At 39.4% G+C, this 17,028-nt stretch overlaps 1 protein-coding gene across 11 annotated transcripts in view; it reads right to left on the reverse strand.

Moving 5' to 3' along the window:
• Window positions 1–17,028, reverse strand: part of TRIP12 (thyroid hormone receptor interactor 12) — a 67,628-nt gene that overhangs the window by 49,543 nt on the left and 1,057 nt on the right. The window contains exons 1-2 of one of the 11 annotated variants that reach the window (XM_031596325.2): window positions 16,730–16,977; window positions 15,903–15,941 (exon numbers count right to left, since the gene is read on the reverse strand). The exons of 9 other annotated variants lie outside the window; for them this stretch is intronic. The gene's annotated coding sequence lies outside the window, so the exon portion shown is untranslated. Of the gene's footprint in view, window positions 1–15,902; window positions 15,942–16,729; window positions 16,978–17,028 lie in introns of those variants that run through there. One more of the 11 variants, XM_031596326.2, reaches the window with a different exon arrangement.

A 17,028-nucleotide genomic window follows, 5' to 3' on the forward strand; every position in this document is an offset into this window, starting at 1 on the left:
GATCCAAAAGCTCAAACTCTGCTACCCATTCCAGCTCTACACAAAGTCATGTCTGCAGGCAAGTCACTGGAAGCCTGAAAGGATGTAACCACCACATTAAGTTTCTCTGTACCAAGTCTACACATACGTGTATTCAATAAACAGCAGAGATTAGGAAGAGAAAGTCTTAACACAAAAGGAAGGGAGAGAAGCTAAAAATATCTTATTCATGACCTCACAGTTCAGAATTAGGGGAACTATACAGCTAATTGGCAACTGGAAAATTCAGTACATAAAAATGAAGATTAAGAAGCTCCCAGAGCAGAAAAGAACCCTGAAAATGTCTCTGAAAAAGATGCACAGCACTGCTCACAAGAAGAATGCCCCAGCTGTTACGCTGGACCACGTTACCCCAACAGGTTACATACACACACAATGGCCCTAAGTCAGCAAAGTAGTATCCTTAACTGTCAACTTCCATTAGGTGAAAACACTGTAAGACAGCTGTGCAAAACATACTGAAGCTTGAGAAGTGTAGTCCGGAGAAGTCAGACATTAAGTACTGTTTAGAGCAAACTCACAATGGCAGACAGTATCACACAACCTGGAGCTGCTAAGAACAGAATGGTGACGGTGCAAAGACGTTCCAAGCTGCAGCAGAGCAGTATCCCTACTCCAAGCAGGTCAGCTGAATTTAAAGCCTCGGACTGCACAGCCCTTTTGCTGAGTAAAAGCAAATAAGGTTTTAAGTTTCCTTCAGACCATAAAGATTATGGAGACCTAAACAGTTACCAGGTTAGAAAGAAAACAGTGGATTGGTTTAAAGCACAACTGAAACGTTAGCCAGTCCCCTGGGTCCAAACTGAAATACCAAACATGAAGCTGATCAGAGTGATAAAAAAACATTTCTCCCGCTGACAGATAGCTTGATAACCAGTCAACAGGATGAAATAACTAAAAAGCCAAGAGAAACAATCAGTGGAAGAAATGGCCACAAATGAAAAAACCCACCAAAAACTGGGCAGCAGAATATTCCTAGTCATCTGAACAGCAAAAAGGAACCAAAACCCACTATCATGTTCTATTCTACATCTGCTTGTACAGAGTACGAGGTGAGCTCAGTTGTCTTAGGAATCCATTCCTTCATGGAAATGCTGGGGGAAAAATAACCGCAGTATTCCAGTGCACCAAGAAATTAAACTGGTACTAAATCTTGACTGTGTTCAAGAGCTGGTTAAGAGGCTACATAACATCAGGAATGTAAAAGCTTCCATTTCCTATAGTCCTCTCTTTGGCACCAGAAGCTGCAATCTGTGGAGGCAAAACAAAGGAGCTGTATGGAACAAACAAGATGCTGTTTTAAGGGGATTCCTCTTCAGTTCTATCACTTCACTGCTCTCTCCCTTATGATAGAGGAGGATAGAAAGCATACAAGTTGTTTCACTCTTCTTTGTACTACAATTTGGTTCTGAAAATTATATTGGTGTCACTCCAATCCCAGACCCTCATCCATAAGAGAAGTTACAAAAAGTAAAGAATAAAATAGAACATTCTTGTGTTGCACAACACATATTCTTTATTGTTATTTAATATTCTGCATCTTTCTAAATTAGAAATCCTGTCAAGAGCAATTGTTCCTCCTGTTTCTAAGAACATCAGCAAGAGAGTTGACAATCAAAACCATTCTCCAGTTTATTTACAAAGCCAGAGCATAACTTCACTCAAATTAAGCTTGCTTTCTTTGTAGAACAGCTTGTTACCCTCCCATGTCACCCTCCTGGCATGTCAAAACCAGTTCAATGCAAGTTTTTCCATCACTGTATTATTTAACTTGAATTCGTTAACAAAGAAAGGGAATGCTCTCAGCAGCAGAATGCCATGTAAACGTTTTTATGTTTACAACACCTGTAGCTTCTGCTTTCAGTGTCTTTTGTTTTTTTGTTTTGATTTTAAAACCAGCTAAACACCAAATCCTCTTGCACACTTCAGTCAATTCAGCAGCAATTCATTTGTTTCTGCTCACAACTATGAAGGCTATCAAAAGCCTTGGGAGCCAGCAGCTTTTAGATCTGTGTTCAGTAGAATACAGCCTAGACAGCTGTGAGTCAACCAGCAAAAGCTCAACTCCAGAGGTCCAGAGATATTTAAGCCACCTCATCATAAGCAAGGAATCCACGCTTCCAATGTTTCTTCTGTACACTTACATCAGATCAAAATCTCCCCACCAACTTAGCTGATATACAAGAGCTTAACTCCACCCCCTTACAGGAACTCTGAACTGTTACCTGTCAACAAGTTACCAAACAGAAAAGTTTGTGCTATTTGAGTCCCAATATGCAATTCTGCTACCTGGTGCTTACACAGAAGTCATTTCAGCTTGTTAGCAGTCACTGGAGTACAACTTTTTAAATAAGTTGAACAGAAGCAGCAGTTCTTCACAAAGTACAGATCTGTGAAATTGCCAAGGTGAGGACAAACCAGCAGGCAGGTGGTCAAGTAAGACCAAGTAGACAGGCATGGCAAAGTAACAGCAGAGGGGCTTCTGTCAGTGAAGCAGCAGAAAGTCAGTTGTGTAACCGGTGTCAGTTTCAATTTAGAAGCTTGATTCCAGTGTTTTCATGCAAGCAAACCAGGAAGGTACCCAAGATCATCACCCAGTCCAACTCTGCCCTACCCAGCACAGAATATCTAGCTGTCTTTGAGCTGCACAGCTCCACCTACTTAATGTGGGTGGTAATGCAGAATCTGCTGCTATAACATCAAGCCTCTTCCCCACTCAAATCCCACAGACCAGACGCTGTCTTATTTACGGTTTGCCATCCACCTGTATCTGGCACACAACACCCCAAATTGAGATACAGGCAACAGCACTACATGACAGACTGACATAGTACACAGCTATGTCCTAGCTGCAGAGCCTGTTACACAATACATGCTCCAAGTTGTGGCATGGCAAGTTGCCCGAGCCCTGCCAAGCTCCTAATCAACTTCCGTTGTACAATCTTAAGTTCTAAGAGAACCAGTGAACCCAGCTGCTAGTAAAACATGGCTTGGCCACCCAAAGACCAAATCAATATACAACGATCTCAGTGATCTTCTGGGTAACTCAGGGAGAAGAAGAAACAGAGAAGAACTATTAGTTATATGAGTGAAAAAACTCAGGGACTGGATCTTACAGAAGTTACTGCAGGAAGAAAAAATACCAAAGGAGTTGGCCTGTACATGCAGATTAGAAGGGTGCCACAGATGAAACCAAAATTACAGGTCTAAGCAAGGGCATTATGCAGATCTACCTTGAAAAGAGGGTATAGATGGAGGAGACTGGGTCTTCAGTTGATAATATTCACCTTCAGCTGGAAGTGCCAAAAGTTGAGAAGCCTGTTCACTCATACAGGTGTTAAAAACGGATGAAAGCTAGAAGAAAACTATGTTCTCAATAGGAGGGGGAAATAGTTGCCTCTTACCTACTGATAAAATGGAGGTCAAGCTTTTGCATTTTCAAGATAACATTTAGAAAATTTTTAGACAAATTAGGAGACTTTGGGGAGATTTTTAATTGCTTTGTAGTACGGTGCTTTTTGTTGTTTCTTTTTAAATCACTGACATTTAGTATCTGATGTGTGTTGAGGTTTCCTTCCCAATGCCATCTCAAGCAGGCCACACTATCCTCCAAAACTTCTCTCAACCAAATGCCTACACAAAGAAGTCATGGGCCTGATACATAGCAAGATTCCTATACAACATAATACATAAACATACACCATTAAGACACCTTGTATCAAACCATGGATTGGAGTACATAATGTACATACAGAGAAAAAGAAAAGCAGCCATGTTTAAAGCTGAACAAATGGAAGTCACACCCAGAGCAACACCTGTTAGGCACTGAGGATTAAACTGCCTTTAAGCTGATCCTATCAATGATAGGATCAGGAATTTACCATGCTCAGAGCTATTCTTTCACGTAACTACACAAAAGAACATACAACATTAGCTTATACAATTGCACTTCAAAAAGGTCATGGGAAAAAAAGTTGTCAAGAGCCTGAATACTGAGCTTTATACAAAAAAAAACTTCACAGCACGCATACTGATGAGACTGCCTACCCTCCTATAAATACACTTCATCATTACTAACAAATAAAATGAGAAACAAAGCATTGTACATGCAGACTGGAGCAAGGAAAAAAAAATCATACATACATACAGAGACAGAATACAGAAAGACATTAAACCTGAGCAAGTCTTAACATTAGGACCTGATGATTTTTAGCAGGATGCCAGTCTTAGTTTTAACTTTAAGCTCAACAAGAACCCATCATATTTTCCCCCTAAAATACAAATAAAAGCAAGACAAATCCCTTCCCTTCCTTCCTACATGCGATTAGCACCAGCCCCTTTTTCTGCTTCTTACCCCTACACCTGCAGACTACCACAGATTTTCCTCACCCAAGCATCAACCTTAACATGTTACAGCTCACTAGATTAACATCTTGATGGAAAACAAGGTGTTTTTATTCAGTTTTAACTTGGCCAGGTTCACCCAAGCCTGAATTCCTTACTGATGGTCAGAGTAGGAAGAAAGTTCTCTTACTGGCCTGGCAAGGAGACAACCTAGAACAAGCCACCTCAACCCATTCAATGCTCTTTAGTTACTCTCCAGCGTACCGAGAAGATTCACAGACCACCAGTAACACAGATCAAAAGAACAGTTTTCCATAGGTGTGAGATACTTACAAAAGAATAAGTGGGGCTCTAAATCTTCTAGAGTTTGGGCTTGGACCAAGCAACAACATACAGTTACCCCCAAAACAGGTACCAAATCCAGAACAGACCATATCCAGAGCTGGAAGCAAAGAGGAAAGGAAAACAAGGCTTCTTTTAAGTATTTTGTGTGCACAATGACTGAAGGTTTTTCTCCAAAGCTATATATCTATCTAGCCAGGCTCCTTAAAATATTTTTGGAAACAGGAAAAAGCCCATACTGTTAACGTGACACTGAAATCAAATGAAGTCACCAACTCTTAAACAAAACCAACTGTTTTTGTACATTTGCTCTTTCTTAAGAAGTCCACGAGACAGCCACACAGACCTAGAACTATTCTGCACATCCTTTTCCCTCTCGCTATTTATTTTAGGCTGATTAATAAAAATGCACTAGTAGGGCAGACTCAAGGCAAACAAAAGAAGAGGACTGCTTCTTCATGATGCAAGATAGAACACCTCTTTATAACAGTTGAGTAAAAAACAAACACAGGGAACTGACTGACTTCAGGGAAGGATTAAAGAACAAAGCAGACAGGCTTGTGAAGGAAGAAAAACACCTGTAGGCCCAGAAGTGAGAACAGTTTCTTCCTTCCCTCCGCACAGCATCTCACCATACTAAAAGCAAAATTTAGTTATTTCCAGGCTGCAGCCTCTCCTTAATCCTACATCTGTTTTGCTAATGAAAGATAGTCAGTTATACACATCCACATCCCACTTAAGATTAGTGAGCAATGAAATGTTCTATCCATCATGCCATCTCTGCTGCCACTGTTTCCCTAGTTCACATCTTTGAAGTAGTTAGTCCTAGTATCTCCAACCTCCATTTGTTACCAAAGATGCTGAGTTGAACTTTGTGTCTTCCTTCTATGCTTTCTATACTTGATTGGTACCTTTCCTTTGCATTTAACAGCTTCCCTTGTAGAAAGTACACAGATACTGTGTACTGCACTTTGAAAACAGTCTAACCTGTCCATGAACTACTTCCATACAGGTTCAGTAGCTTGTAAATGGTGTTTATTGAAATAGTACTATTTATTAATGCTTTAATTATGAATGTCCACTTTAACTTATTAAGAAGATAACTGAATAAAACAGCCTGTTCTCGTAGCTTCAAATATCAAGGCCGGCTTACGCCATTACAATATACTAGTACGTTCATTCCATTTCATGACAAGAGTCTGAGCATCTCAAGGAAGGGAGTGGCCTTTGTTTTGTGGGTTTTTTTTTTTATATATATATCATTGTATTTCTTAAAAAAAGAAACACTGTTCACCTTAAAAGCAATTATTTTCTAATTAAAACGACAGCATAAGCATTCTGTACATATGACAGACATTTTGAACTAAAAACGGCACTATCCTCCCCCCCTTTTATTTTTCTAAACTACCTTCTTTAACACTAAACTCAGTAGCGATAACACTACTTGCACTCAAACAATACTCTTCACACAACACAACTTACCATTAAAATTACAGTACAGGCTATGGGAGAGAAAACACAAACAAGTCGGCTGTTAGAGCTAGCTATCTGCTGACGCTTTCGTTTTTCAGCTTAATACCACTTTATCCTCCAAAGAATCCCACAGTTTTGGTGGGAGTTAAAAGCTCAATGAGGTTTCTCAAGAATCATCTTAGGGAGCGTGGCCACCAAAGTGAACTAGAAATAGAAATTGGTTCCTCTTATCCAAAAACCAAATGAAGGCCTTGTGTACTTGCCAGAAGATGCTCCAGCAGCCACATACATTTATCTAAAGCTGTCACCTTTGGATATATCATTACTTCAAGCTCCTCCTCTTACACAAACACCTCAGAAGCTACAGAGATAGACTACGATTACTGGTTTTACTCTAGCAGCAACGGAGCTTTCTCCTGTTATAGTTGAGCATACCCAACTTTGGGAGTTGAGTCAAAACAAAAGATTCCACCCGTTCAAGTTTATACCAACAATCTCAAAAGAACAGACACTGACTTATCACAGGGTCATTGATAAAACTTTGAGAACTCTGCTGAAACGTGAAATTAGATTAACTTTTCCCACCACAAGCATTGCTCCAGTCTACACAAGCAGAAAGGACAAAGCAGTTTAGCTCACACCCAGTCAAAGGAATATGCTAAACTTCTTTCCATTTCAGAGGTGATCCACCAACCCTCCAACTCCTCAGTGACAGGACAAGCTCACCAACCAGTGCAACTCACTTGGATGCCATAACCTGAAATACAAGTAGCAACTAGCAACCTTGATTTTGGATGCACCTTGACTTTCTTTACTTAGGTGTTTACATCACTTTATTCTACTGTAGGTTGACCTTCTGCTTTCAGCTGCTACAGGTCTGGATTTGCACCTGTCACTTTCTGCTTTTAATATCATCAACAGATGTTGTTTTTCTTTGGTCAATTCTTGGAGTTTTTTTTTGTTGTTGCTGCTTTGGTTTTAAAACAGGTTAGATTATGTGTAATGATAGAGGCTTACAAGCAGCAGCTCAGCTATGTTTCACACAAGCTACCTGAGATTCAGGGGAAATACAATAGCTTGCATCTTTTCAACTTGTCACACTAAGTCATTTCAGAGCAGCACTCATGAGACTGAGCACAGAACTCTCAGTCCTTGAATTTCTCACCTGAACTGTTAGAAGCCTATACATACTGGGTTAACATCTTCAGAACATCTTCCTTAAGGGAAGTGTGGAGATCCCTGAGGGAGCAACAGGCTTTAATGACACAGATAGAATATTTATGACAAAACAGCTGGAGTCACTGACATATCAACCGAACATTTACACGTACTACACCATTTTGTTTTCTCTTCCTCTTATCTTAGCTGCCAAAAGTGTATTTTAGGCTAAAAATAAGGCATTTAAAGAACCCTGAACCAAAAATGATCCAGAAACACAATAAGGTAAAAAAAACAACAACAAAAAAACACTCGTTAAAGAAACCCCATTAATGTTAATGGTATTTCCAGGAATAGTCACTCTCGTGAGAAACTAATATTTAAGGCCTGCTCTTTCAAAATACATCTTTCATAACATTATTGCAATGAAATTTTATTTGTTTACTCTAGGAGAGCAGGTAGATAGATATTCTCACTGAATCAGAGTTCCACATGTACTCTCTGATGAGGACTATTAAACCACAGCTTTCCACTCCTTCCAACTTCAAAGCTGTCTCTTACTGCAAGCAGACTACAGAAAGAAAGAAAAACCGTTTAATATATTGTAGTTCCTTCAGGCACAGGTAAATTAGAGATACTTACATGCTGCTACTGTGGTTGAAGGACCAATTTTGAAAAAAAAAAAAAAAAGGCTGGAAAGAACTTTTCTGAAAGTTAGGTACACTTACACATATTGAATACTTTAAGGCAGACAATCTTAAATTTGTGATGCATTTAAGTCTTGAAAAACTAATTGAGTAATGACAGAATATCAGCAAATGCCAGAACTGAAAGATTTTTTTAACAGAGAGATCAGAGCACTTACTACCATTTCCAGACTTAGAGATGTCATCCAGTACTTTTTTTTGTTGAATGCAAAACTATTTAAAACAGCCAATTACCATTAAGTAGCATCCAAACAGAAAATATCAGCATCTAAGCTCACCAGAAGCTTATTTGTGAACAGACCACTACCTGTAGAAGGTAACTGTGAAATAAGATACAAACCTATATAGCCTATAATTGTTACAATCTCCACTTGTTTCAACACAGCTACTCTAGTGATACACTCATTTAAGCCCCAGCTGTTTCCTTCAATCCTTTTATTTTCCCCCAAACTATCAAAACTTTCAAATTGCTGCCTTCTACTCCCCCCCCTTCCTGAACAATACTCATGTCAAAAGTAATGAACAGCAAATGACTCTAATGAGACATCTGCAAAGCAATGAAGAGCAGTAATACCATGAGTATAGGAGCTACGTGCTGCAAGTGCTAAAACAAAAAGTCCTGCTACAAGCAAGAACCTTGTCACTGAACTAAGCATCAGCGATTACACATCACTGGCACTGTGAGTATCAGGGGGCAGAGAGGAGAACGTTCTTCAGTACATACAGCAACCAATAATTCTCCAGCACTTTTGCATAAAATATTTACCTAGAATCTGTATTCCGTCACAGTTGGCCTTGGTTAACAAGGATGAATTCGAGTAGAAGGAACAGGAAAATACTCTTACAGGACATGACTAATAAAGCCTGGATTATTTAGCCTGGCAACTTGAAGGCCATAAATGCTTTCTGTGAGGGCCAAGGATAGAACACTATGAGAAGAAAATTATTTAAAATGAGATTACAACACTGATAGTCAGCAGGCAAAACAAAATTGCAAGGGTGCCTTTCAAGATGTAAGTTGCAGAGTTCTTAAATTCAAGAAAAGACATGCTGAAACAATCTTCCAAGAGGACTGAAGAATTAACAAGCATGAAAACACTACCAACACATGCGCTTAACTACTTTTTAGATGTTTGAGAGTTTGAAATACAAGTGATGTATAAACAGTACTGGCAGACTATTACCAAGTCTCTTACTAAGCCCTGGATGATAGTACTTCCATGTCCTCATATACAGCTTATGAATAACAACTTCTATTCTATTAGGCCAACTAAGAGAGAAATGAGATGCACACACTGCTCAGGACTAGGACACAAAGAGGTCACAAATGGCACTGCAAAGAAGCCAATGCTATCTGCAGTTTTAAGTTTTCCTTGCCCTGTCCCATGGCACTACCAATAACAAACAAAATAACAAATTAAGGGAAAATAACCTGCCCCAACACACTGTGCTTGGGTGGGAGAAGGCAGAAGATAACTCTCCACAAAGCAAGTTACTGCAGCATAATCAGTGACTTCAAGGATTTAAAAACAAAAAACCCCACAAACCATACACTACTCTTCAGCACAGAGTAAGTATGTAGAGGCTGTTTATTGAGCTCGATCTTTCTCTTGCTGTGTCACTCTGTGCCCATATGTTTCAGTTTGATATCTCCCAGATGCAGGGAGGGGTGGGGCAGGAATAGTGCCAGAAGTTGATACATTCAGGAAACCAAACCAACTACTCAATTTTTTGGCACGAGCTCCTTGTAGATCTAGCAGATGAAGACATGGGAGCTCCATGACAGATTAACACAGATTTTTGCAGTTGAGTTATTAACAGCAACGTTTAGGACAATTGGTACTTCAGAACTGGTTACAGAACAAAGAGACAAAACATTAATGTAGCTCTGCTGTTCAATCAGCCTGCTCTCTAGTTTTGATTTGCCATCTTACTGAGCAGGCTTTCCAATGAGCCTGACGTGATTTTGTTGAAGGGTACCAACACACAATCTGTTAGGAAGAAACCATTTCTTAGCTGAAGAGGAATAGTTTTTAGATGACAAAAACCGTCAGACAGACTAAACAATTCCGTGATGCATAGCAACCCACTTGGTTTACTTGATCAACTTTTTAAAATATTCTGACACCAAAAACAAAAGTAAAATCAATCGCATTAGCAGTGTATGCAAGATGTGACACGGCTTCCAGCAATTTCAAGCAGTCATGTGACACTGCAAGAAAAACACAACAAGGAAGCTGATGCTACAGACAGAAGCAAGGCTGGTTTAGGGCAGACTACAAACAAGAGAAGGGAGCTGACAAAGCAGTTCTGGTGACACTACAGGTACTGCCATCAGGAAGCCATCAGAATTTACATGTAATAGCTCAGTCATCTCACTGTGACAGAAATCCAGGCTTTGTCTGAACAAAATACTCAAAGTTCTCAAAAGCAGATGACACAACTACATTAAGGATCCAATCTTACTTACAGCTACAATAATAGTTTCAACAGCTTTTGCCTAAATCTACCAGAGAGGAAAAAGCCTGATGTACCCAGGGAATATAATTCAGACCACCTCTGAAGCAATGGAGTATTGCAACTAACAGGTTATTTGTGTTGTATTTTGACAGTGACAGATGGAGCTTGCTGTGATTGTTACTTGAGCAGAATCTCATAGGCATCTGCATTAATTTCAACTGTGCTCTCAGGAAGCAACTTATTACTGAAGTTGTATTTATCTCAAGTTTCCAAATACGTACTTCCCAGATTCAAGCTTACTTCAATGCATATGCACATAACACAGCTAAACCAGAATCTTCAGCGGCATTCTGTTCCAACTCCAGTTTGGCTTCAGCAACATTAAGAACCCCTATGCTATTAAAAAAAAAAAGCAAGGATGGGAATTATTTACTTTGACCATAGTGCCCTACAGTATAAACATGAATACATTCCTTCACATACAAAATTCTACAACATTCAACTTTTCTCCTCACAGTTAATCTGATGAGAACTAGTTTTCCATCCTCTCAAAGAAGTATTAGAACTTCCAGATCAGGCCATGCAATGGTATTTCTCTAAACAATGCTTCTTGCAGTTGAAGTGCTGATGAAAGTCCCTAGCAGGAGTCCAGTACAAAACGTGGCGGAGATGCACATATAGTCACAAGCCTGCAAATATTTGAGGTAAGCTAGAAATAGGGAGTATGCAGCAGTACTGTTTTTACTTTAAAGCTGTCATACAGAAAAACCTGAAGAAAGCATACTTGCCATCTTATTTTTGGCAAAAAAAACTATATTTGATCTTCTGCCAAACTTTCTGTAATATAATAAGGGAACAAAGCTAACATCTTTAATCCTTAACCACAATCTTATGGTATAACACAGCTCTTCATTCTTACTACCACTGTTTTACTGTAGAAAGTTGACTACCTTCTGAACACCGCAGGCACAATACCACCATTATGAGATACGGCAACAAGCATTTTCGTTTAAACAAACATGAACAACACCGTAGAATAGATTGTAATGGATTTTTAAAGTGCTACTTTTAAGACTTGGAATCTTTGCTGAAAGTTTGCCAAAGTTACACAGCTTCCATCACTTTCTTGTGAGTTAAAATGGCATATGCACCTCAAGCTTTTTAATTAAGCTTCCAATCCAGTTGTATCTTAATGTACACCAATGGAATTTGTGCCTTTTTCATTACTTAACTCACTTATTTTGACTACTGTTGCTGACAACATGAAAGCTAGCCATGCAGCACCTTTCAGGGGCTGGTCAACTCAGGCCTAACCAGACCATGACCCTTCCATGCTACACTCAAAGGCACAAAGATCAGAACAAGTAGAGTTTGCACCAGAAATCACAGTTCCCATTCAGTAACTTGATCACAACAGCATATCCTCAAAATAAAGAGGAAGAGAAAACTCACTCTTAAGGCTGTGTGCCAAATGTAAACTTGGAACTCTTTAGTTCTCTCTAAATGCATGGCCCCATTCCACCTGATCAGAAGGTTCAGTTACATGGCAAACACCTTCTTAAGGCCAGTGAAGAACACTGTACTGAGTAATCTAATTACATTAGAGGTTTGACAACACTAACATGAGAAAATATCTTCTAACCCTCACGTTAACCACATCTTCCAGTAATATTTGTCCAAAAATAGACATCTACCACAGATTCATAATCTACGCATGCATGAGACAGCTGTCCTCACCAACTCAAGGAGTTTAAGCAAGCATTCATTATATCAACAGCACTTAATGCAAGTCCCTTTTTATGTTGAGAGTGGGGGGGAAAGAATAAAACAGTTGTCTTTTTTAGAGAGAGAGAGAGAGAGAGAGAGAGTAGAAGTTGACAATCACACATGCATTTGTGACTTAAGTTTTGCCATTTGTTTGGTTCACAACACTTACATTGCACCTAAAAAGAATATATCAGTTCTCAAAAGATATTACATACCTGTTTTTTAATTTCCACTTTTATTCACCAGTGTTTGGTTCTTCTACATTTCACTAATCTTGGATTAATAGAGAAAAGACCACAGCACAGAGATCTTTTCTTGTATCCAGAAAGGATAAAAGAAGCCATAACAAGCTTACAGTGAAGCATGCTAGACATGAAGAAAGAGCAAGAACAAAACAGCACATGATTTCTAAAAGCTAAGACAGTGAAAGACTAGGCCTAGTTACCTGGGAGCACAATTATGCACTAGATTACCCATGAAGGTTTAACCCAGGTCTATTTTTCTTAATGGGTTTACCTTTATAAACTATCCCTAAGGAACAATCAAAGTAAGAAATCTCCATTACAGTTACAGTTGTGCATTAACAATGAATGCTATTAACCACGTTTTAAAAACATGGCAGCAGTCAGCCACAAATGTAAAGGAGGAGCACAGGAATGCCTGCCTTCTAACTAGACAGCCTTCCTGAAGATTAACACCTCTGTCCCCAGGTAATACCTGCATGTCAGAAAATAGACAACATTCTAGAACCTTCCACTTCCACCTTTACCCAAGCCTAGCAAGTATTTGCCTTTCTTCACACTAAGTTCACTTATTTTGATATTATATAATAAAATAACGGTCATCAGTAACATGTTATTCTGAAAGAACAATCAACAATATCCACCTTGCTTTTCAGAGCTAAAAAAAAAAAAAAAAAAGCCTTTTGGTTCAACAAGTTCCAAGGACCTCAGCTTCCATTCTGAAATAGCAGACTGCTCCTTACAATTCTAGGTTCAGTGTCAGGAGATTACTCAGGCCATTCCTAAGGGTCAAATCTTCCCTGTTTTATCACAAATTATTTTAAAGCAGACCAATCCATTCAGAAAACATTGAGACATTCGATTGCCCTCCCATGACAAAGCACTGAATTACTACACGTCACAGAAACCTTCCAGTTCCCTCCTCACATCCACCTTTTTATGCATTCGTTTTTTTTTCTTTCCTATCGCTCAAGAAAATGTAGTGATTTTATCAGCTTGATGATCAATTAAAAGCTATTTAGGCCAGAACAGTAGAAGTCAAGTAGGGAGCAGAACCAAATGACCTCCAGAGGTCATTTCTAAACTACTTTATTCTATTATTCATTACAAAAAAAAAAAAAAGAGGCTTTCTTTGATCAACTGAAGGTAGATATGACAAAAAAAAAAATCAGTTACTACATCACACATGTTCAATACTGAAGTCCACTATCAGGTCACTATGATTAACACTTCACTGAATCACACTCAGCTTCTCCAGCTTTTCCTATATTGCAGTCTTCTCTTAAAAAGCAGACTATCACTCTCATACACAGCAGTTTTCTGCCATGTTTGTCCTGTATATGTTCATGAGTCAACTAAGATTGGCAACAGTCAGTACAAGACAAGCCTCGTTACAGGCAGAGTAGAATCGGTTGTGTGTGCTTGAACCCCGACTGCCACACAGAACTAAAGGAGACTACAATTGTGTATTACCACAGTTAGATTCAACCAACTTGCCGAGAACGATTTTATCACATGGCAGCATTAGGAGAACAATTGCTGCTCAGAACTAACCATCACAGTAAGTAACCATCGCCAGTATTTCAAAGCATGCAGCAGAAAAGCTAGCTGACTTGAGTTGTTTTTCACAGTGACTGGTATCACATGCAGCTTGAAATTTTTGGTTCACAAAAGATTACTGAATTCATATTTTTATGTTTAATTATTTTGTTTGGTGAGACATTCTGAAACAAAATGCTACATGCATGTGTTTTGTGGTAAACAGATGCTTCATAATCTCTCTCAAGGAGCAAAACTTATTCAAGCAAACTGTAAAAACACAAGACAGTTAATGAAACTGTTCCAGTTATCAGCTTCATTTCCTAAATCAAAACTTTACTATGAAAATACTCTATAAGAAATTGATCTTATAGATCATAGGTCCATACACTGCCATAAACTTGCTGCAATGCTGCATATAAACTAAAATATCAAAAGCAAATTTACAGTAAACTGTACTACTTCAGAAAAACTTCCATTGGCCCAAAGGTAATTGCTTATCCTGCTGCCGAGAAATTCAGATGCATCACTGCCTTCACTGTCAGTACTGAATTGGGCAGTGACAGCTTGATTAAAAGTTTCCACTACTAAGAATTTGTCAGAGTCCACAAACTGCTTAATAGGGAGTATTACTAATCTTGCAGGTGATGAGCAGGACACACATCATCAGACCAGCCAATGGAAGATCCCAGAAACATTCCAGGTCTCAGTTTTTGACAACAAGACAGTACACGGTGTACAACTTTGGGACCTGATTATATACTGGTACAGTAATTCTGCCTCAGTGTGACAGAAGACAGACCAGTGATGAGCAGTGTTCTGTGCTACTTACTAATTACCTAGTTAGAAAATGCAGCATAGCCTAAAGAAGTAACACAGATAGTTCTGACGCTCACTTACACTGCAAAATAAGTACAAACGTGCAGGCTAATCAAACAGTAACTTTCCTACTCAAACCTCAGCTTCACTGCTGAAAAATGAAAGCAGTTTTAGTCAGGTTGTCTTACCAAGTGGCCTCAAAGTAAGTAACTACTTATCAGTAACACAAAGACTTAGAAAAACCTCATCATGATTTCAACTATGAAATTAAAGTCAGCTCGATCAGGTTTCAAAAAAAAAAAAATGCTGTACAGGGAATGCAGGGTCCTTGCTGCCCATAGCTGGAGACCTCAAATATCAGAATGATATTACAGAAGGTCTTCATTGCAATTCTTTTCTATAATGTATACATCCTGAGTTTGAAGACAAACAGTCAAAACATAATATAGAAATAATAAAAAAAAACTTCTGCATGGCTCCTTATCAAAGGCTTTCAATCACTCATTTACTGAGAAGATACAGGTTATTTCCCTGCTGGTTACCAGCCAGAACTTCTACAAGACATGAAAAGACTCCATTTTCATAAGCCTCTTACTCAACACATCAGCACTCCTACTAAAGTAGATCTGCTATATTAATAAGTAGTAATACCACATCACAGATGACCTACAATTTTTCTACAAACAGCTAAAACCTGTTTCAGATCCTACCTATGGAGCCATCTGGAGCCTGGAGAACACAGACTACAAGTCAGTACCACAAGCTGAACACCAGATTTTTCAGAAACACTAAAAGAAAAAAAATAACACCCACACTCAGACCACCTATATTTCTATCTCAGGAATAGGAGGCACTCAGCAACAAATGCTTCAGAAAAAGTCTTCCATTTTTAAGATCAAACCTATAGAACTACACTATGTACACAACTGAGCCACTCACAATAAGTTCCCTTTAATTACCACAAGCTGAAAACGTGAGCTTTTAAGAAGTACTGGAAGTGTTATTTACTCACCAGAACACTGCTTTTAAACATTTTAGTTGAGTGTGACACCTGTAGAAATTGAAATACTACAGTTTTCATTAATATATTTAATTCCTATGAATATTTATCAGCAAGGGTATCAAAAAGCAGAGAGGTATTGTTATTTTCCAAGCACTGCTTTGATGTTCATTACACATTTGTATATGCATGTATTAAAATCTTTTTTAAATACTTTGAAATCTCACAGATCTGTTTAAGCAGCAATTAAGCACACGCAGCTCGCATACAAGAACAGTCTTGGAGGTGGGGAGGGAAAGAGAAGCTGTAAAGAAGACCGCAGTTAAACAGAAGCAATCACAGCAAGGCCTGCTTGTTTTCTGAAGCCTTCCGAAGGAGCTATATCCAGTTACAGCAAAAAAGGCTTGTGAAATAAATTAAAATGTAAGTCATTAAACACCTCCTCTTCCCTATTCTGAAGGATGTATGTCATACAGAGAGGTGGTAACTAATTAGCTCCTCTTCCTGACAGCTTTTAAAGCACCAGGAAGCTCAGTAAGCAGAACACAGTGCAGAAACTGTGGAAGTTACCCCGTTCGAGGAAAGTTTTGTACTGTGAGGTTAGAAAGCCCAGATCGGTGTTGTGGCTGCAGCAGGGTAAGGAAATGGAAAGGGAGGGAAAAAAAAGAAGAAAAAGAGACGATACAATCTTCTGGAAATATATATATAAGAAATATTTCTAAGTAAAATTAATACTAGATTACTACACGTAACAAAACCACCCTCCCAACAAACCGCACAGGCTCTGAAAACGCTTCCGAGCCGCGTGCCAGAGTTACAGAATCGATGTAGGCCAGTACCAAGCACTCGTTTCTTCCCGTGTGTAAATGCGACACAATCAGGCCTCACAGGCAGGCCTTCCCAACACAGGCAGGACCTTTGTTCCTTACGTCGATGTTTCTCCCCCGAAGCCCTTGACATAACTTTCCATTCTTCCCCCCGTTCTCTCCCGGCTCACGGCCCAGACTCTCGGGCCGCCCCCGCTCGGAGCCCCCCGGCGGCCGAGGGCCGGCGCTCCAGGAAGGGGGGCCGGGAACAATGCCGGGCCGCAGCGCAGGAAAGCGGGCCTGCAGCGCGGCGGGCAGCGCCGGGCCGGCCC

The sequence above is a fragment of the Phasianus colchicus genome, chromosome 10 (assembly GCF_987193195.1).
Source record: "Phasianus colchicus chromosome 10, bPhaCol1.hap1.1, whole genome shotgun sequence".
NCBI lineage: Eukaryota > Metazoa > Chordata > Aves > Galliformes > Phasianidae > Phasianus > Phasianus colchicus.